This window comes from Hemitrygon akajei, chromosome 14 (assembly GCF_048418815.1).
Source record: "Hemitrygon akajei chromosome 14, sHemAka1.3, whole genome shotgun sequence".
In the NCBI taxonomy this organism is placed as follows: domain Eukaryota; kingdom Metazoa; phylum Chordata; class Chondrichthyes; order Myliobatiformes; family Dasyatidae; genus Hemitrygon; species Hemitrygon akajei.
In genome coordinates this window covers 94,913,635-94,919,634 of record NC_133137.1, presented here as the reverse complement: position 1 = coordinate 94,919,634, position 6,000 = coordinate 94,913,635, and positions in this window count along the sequence as shown.

Below are 6,000 nucleotides of genomic sequence, written 5' to 3'. Positions count from 1 at the left end.
TCACGTTCATGGCAGATGTGGTAAATCGTACAGCACAAACTGAAAGTAGGACAGAAAAAGAATGAAAGTATATAAAAAGCTATAGAAAAACATCTAGGGATGAAAGACTTAATTCTAGACCAGAATCAAGTTTATTATCACTGGCATTTGTTGAAATTTGTTAATTTAGCAGCAGTGGTTCAATGCGATACGTGAGACGTAGGAAAAAAAAGAATCAATTACAGTAAGTATATATGTATATTAAATGGATTAAAATAGTGCAAAAGCAGAAATATTTTTTTTAAATGAGGTAGTATTCATGGGTTGAATATCCATTTAGGAATCATATGGCAGAGGGAAAGAAGCTGTTCCTGAATCATTGAGTGTGTGCTTTTAGGCTTCTGTACCTCTTTCCTGATGGTAACAATGGGAAGAGGGCATGCCCTGGGTGATGGGGGTCTTTAAAGATGTCTTCAATACTACAGAGGCTAGTACCAAAGATGGAGCTAGCTAATTTTTCAACTTTCTGTAGCTTCTTTTGGTCCTGTGCTGTAGCCGCATCCCTACCCCCCCCCCCGACATACCAGACACAGATGCAGCCTGTCAGAATGCTCTCCACAGGTGCATCTATAGAAGTTTCTGAGTGTTTAAGATAACAAACCAAATGCCAAATCTCTTCAAACTCCTGGTAAATAATGTTCAGACTTCAAAGGAATGTTTTTCTAATCTTGCAATGGAATGCTAAAAGCTTGTTTGCTAATGGTCAAGAATTTAAGAAATTTACTGAAGATTTAGCAAATAAACCTGCTGTTATATGTTCAGGAAGCTTGGTTGAAACCTTGCCTAAGTTAATACAAGGTTATGTTGATACAAGACGCGATTGGAACATGGGTAATGGAGGAGGAGTGGCTACCTTTGAAAAAATGGGATTGCATAGAGAGTTATGGAAATTGAGGCTGTTCATGAGTCAGTTGTGGTTGGAAATTTGTGAAAGAGTGGAATAAAACTGTTAGGAAAGTTAGGCAGTTTTACATCTATTCATCTTACAAAATAGCTCAAACTACAGTTAGAAAAGTAGTGGGAAGGGTGCAGAAAATTTACTGGAGAATGTGCTGTGATAGCATTGGGGAAAGAAATCCAGGTAAGCGAAGTTTGGGGTTTGGTACAGAAAATGGGCAGAGTTAGAAAACTTGATGCATTACTGGTTTTGTATGGTGAGGAAAAGATTGCAGTTACTAACTCTAAAAAAAAAAAGCAGGATTATTAACAAACACACGTCAGTGTACATAGTTGGTCAAATTTAAGAAAAGAAGAGAAATCTTCTAGAGAAACAGTTTTGGGAAGCAATCCTCAAATTGCTGATGAAAAAAGAATAAGACCATATATAGGAGCAGAAGTTGGCCATTTGGCCCATCGAGTCTGCTCTGCCCTTCAATCATGGGCTGATCCAATTCTTCCAGTCATCCCCACTCCCCTGCCTTCTCCCCATACCCTTGATGCCCTGGCTAATCAAGAACCTATCTATCTCTGCCTTAAATACACCCAATAACTTGACCTCCACAGCTGGTCATGGCAACAAATTCCACAGATTTACCACCCTCTGACTAAAGTAACTTCTCCACATCTCTGTTCTAAATGGACGTCCTTCAATCCTGAAGTCAAGCCCTCATGTCCTGGACTCTCCTACCATAGGAAATAACTTTGCCATATCTAATCTGTTCAGGCCTTTTAACATTCTGAATGTTTCTATGAAATTTTCCCCTCATTCTCCTGAACTCCAGGGAATACAGCCCAAGAGATGCCAGATGTTCCTCATGCGGTACCCCTTTCATTCCTGGAATCATTCTCATGAATCTTTTCTGAACCCTCTCCAAATTCAATGTATCCTTTCTAAAATAGGGAGCACAAAAATGCACAGAATACTCAAGTGTGGTTTCACGAGTGCCTTGTAGAGCCTTAACATCACATCCCTGTTATATTCTATACCTCTGGAAATGAATGCCAACATTGCATTCATCTTCACCACAGACTCAACCTGGAGGTTAACCTTTAGGGTATCTTGCACAAGGACTCCCAAGTCCCTTTGCATCTCTGCATTTTGAATTCTCTCCCCATCTAAATGATTGTATTTATTTCTTCCACCAAAGTGCATGACCATCACTTTCCAACATTGTATTTCATTTGCCACTTCTTTGCCCATTCCCCTAAACCAGCTAAGTCTCTCTGCAGGCTCTGTGTTTCCTCAACACTACCCGCTCCTCCACCTTTCTTTGTATAAATGGCAAATTTATCTACAAATCCATTAATCCCATAGTCCAAATCATTAACATACATTGTAAAAAGCAGCGGCCCCAACACCAACCCCTGTGGAACTCTACTGGTAACCGGCAGCCAGCCAGAATAGGATCCCTTTATTCCCACTCTCTGTTTTCTGCTGACCAGCCAATGCTCCACCCATGTTAGTAACTCCCCTGTAATTCCATGGGCTCTTATCTTGCTAAGCAGCCTCATGTGCGGCACCTTGTCAAAGGCCTTCTGAAAATCCAAGTACAGTACACCACGTCTACTACATCTCCTTTGTCTACCCTGCTTGTAATTAACTCAAAAAATTGCAGTAGGTTAGTCAGGCAGGATTTTCCTTTCAGGAAACCACACTGGATTTGGCCTATCTTGTCATGTGCCTGCAGGTACTCCGTTATCTCATCACTAACAATCAATTCCAACAACTTCCCAACCACTGATGTCAGGCTAGCAGGCCTATAGTTTCCTTTCTGCTGCCTCTCACCCTCCTTAAATAGTGGAGTAACATTTGCAATTTTCCAGTCATCCGGTACAATGCCAGAATCTATTGATTCTTGAAAGATCATTGTTAATGCCTCCACAGTCTCTCCAGCTACTTCCTTCAGAACCCAAGGATGTATTCCATCAGGTCCAGGAGATTTATCCACTCTCAGACCATTAAGCTTCCTGAGCACTTCTCAGTCATAATTTTCACTGCACATACAGTACTTCACTTCCCTGACACTCTTGAATGTCTGGTATACTGCAGATGTCTTCCACTGTGAAGACTGATGCAAAATACGTATTCGGTTCCTCTGCCATCTCTGCGTCTCTCATTACAATATCTCCAGCGTCATTTTGTACTGGTCCTATATCTACCCCCAACTCTCTTTTACCCTTTATATACTTAAAAGCTTTTAGTATCTTCTTTGAAATTAGTTGCCAGCTTCCTTTAATAATTCATCTTTTCCTTCCTAATGACCTTCTTAATCTCCTTCTGCACATTTTTATAAGCTTCCCAGACCTCTATCTTCCCACTAGCTTTGGCTTCCTTGTATGCCCTCTCTTTTGCTTTGATTTTGTCTTCACTTGTCAGCCATAGCAGTGTCCTTCTTCCATTGGAAAATTTCTTCTTATTTGAATATATCTGTCTCACACTTCCTTAATTTTTCACAGAACTCCAGCCATTGCTGCTCTGCTGTCCTTCCTGCTAGTGTCTCTTTCCAGTCAACTTTGGCTAGTTCCTCTCTCGTGCTATTGTAATTTCCTTTATTCTACTGAAATATTGACACATTGGAATTTAGTTACTCCTTTTATAATTTAAAATTGAATTCGATCATATTGTGATCACTGTTGCCTAAGGGTTCCTTAACCTTAAGCTCTCTTATCACTTCTGGATCATTGCACAACACCCAATCCAGCACAGCCAATTCCCTAGTCGGCTCAACAACAAGCTGTCCTAAAAAGCCATCCCTTAGACATTCTACCAATTCTCTCTCTTGAGGTCTGGTACTGGCCTGGTTTTCGCAATCCACTTTGTGTTAAAATCCCCAATGATTATCATGACCTTGCCCTTCTGACATGCCTTTTCTATCTCCTGCTGTAATTTGTAATCTATATCCTGGCTGTTGTTTGGAGGCCTGAATACAACTGCCATTAGGGTCCTTTTACCCTTACCATTTCTTAACTCAACCCACAGAGATTCTACACCTTCCAATCCTATGTCATCCTTTTCTAATGATTTAATATTATTTCTTGTACACAGAGCCACACCACCCCCTCTGCCTACTAACCTATCTTTCTGATGCACTGTATATCCTTGGGCATTCAGCTCCCAATGGCAGCCATCCTTTAGCCAAATTTCAGAGATAGCCGCACGTCATACTTGCCAATCTGTAGCTGAATTTCAAGATCGTCCATTTTATTTCTTATGCTATGTGCATTCAAATATAACATTTCCAGTCTAGTATTTGTTGCTTTATATTTTAACCTCTATTGCCCTGTAACTCATCTCACTGGCTGCGATTATGCCTCATCTCCTGCCTGTCCTTTCTATCATCTCTGTTGCACTCTATTTTTGATTTATTTCTGTTTTCACCTTCCTCAGTCCCATCACTCCGGTTCCCATTCCCCCTGCCAAATTAGTTTAAACCCTCCCGAACAGCTTTATTAAACCTGTCTGCTAGGATATTGCACCCCTTGGGTTCAGGTGTAACACATCCGTTTTGTACAGGTCGTACCTCCCTCAGAAGATGCCCCAGTGATCCAGGAACCCGAGGCCCTACACCAGTCTCTCAGTCATACATTGATTTGCCTGATCATGCTATTCTTGTGCTCGTTAGCACTTGGTACAGGCAGCAATCCTGAGGTTACTACCATGGAGGTCCTGCTTTTCAGTTTACTACCTAACTCCCTGAATTCTCTCTTCAGGATGTCCTCCCTCTTCAGGAATGTTCCAGTTCCTGCTTGGATGGTCAATTTACATTGTCTGAAATTAAAAGGTGTATTAGTAGTGCTGGTCAGACATCACCAGGGAAAGATGATTTTTGTTACACAGTTATCGGATTCAAAGCTTATGTTGGTTTTGAAATTCTTAAATACAATATGGGTTGAAGAGTGGCTTCCTGCTTCCAGGAAATTAACGGTGGTTATCACTATATTGAAACCTAGCTTCAATCAGATCCTTCTGGTTATGGACATGTTTCCATAACTTCACATGTATGTAAAATAATGGAACAAGTGGTTATGGCAAGCCTTCATTATTTTGTGGAAAGTAGTGGAAAATTAGCTGTATCCCAATCTGGATTTCATAAAGGGGGAATGACCGTGGACTTGGTGTTATGTTTGGAATCTAATATTTATAAGTTAAGCATCGTGGTACCAGTTTTCTTTGATGTAGAGAAGGCTTCTGATATGGATACAAGAGTTGCTGCTTAAATTGGAGAAGTCTAATGCTTTTCAGAAAGTCAAATATGCACTTAAATACATTAAGATAATAGTTATATACTGACAAACTTTTCATGTTAATCGGTGTCTGTTCCAAAGATCTCAATTTAGCAATTAGACGTTTCATTTACACCTCACAAAAAATGCATTCAAACAATATATGCTGCACAGTTTCTTGACAAGTGCACTCCCTATAAAAGCCTGTATCATACATATGAATTCTGATCAAGGAACTATTCAACCTGCTATGTCCAATATGCAAATCCGTAAGTATAACTTCTTGCCTCCTTTTATATCCCAGAAGAGTTCCCACCATCTCTGAATTTTATATAAATGCTGTCCCTTTTTTTCCATATCCCAACTTTGTTGCCACAGTGATTGAATAAACTTTTTAATTATGGCTTTCATCTCCCCCTGATGCAAAGACACCATTACATGTACATCCTTAATTTTAAGTATTTGCTTATCTAGAATGTCTTCCACTTTGTTTCCTTAAACCTCAGTATGGGCAGGGAACCATAAGAAATACACAAGCCGGGACCCTGCAAACTCAACAATCTCAAGAAGATTGCCTGGCCTACAATTTGAAATACAGTGCCTGTTTTAATATATATCAAAGCCAAGAACAATCAGAGCACAAACATACATAATCATAAAAATACAAAATTCTTAATATTCAACTGAAACTTTGGAACATAAACAGAAACACTCACATGACTTATCACTGGATCTTTTGAAATGATATGCAGAAAGCCATAATATCTGCCTTGCAGAAATTGCTGAACTTCCTGTTTC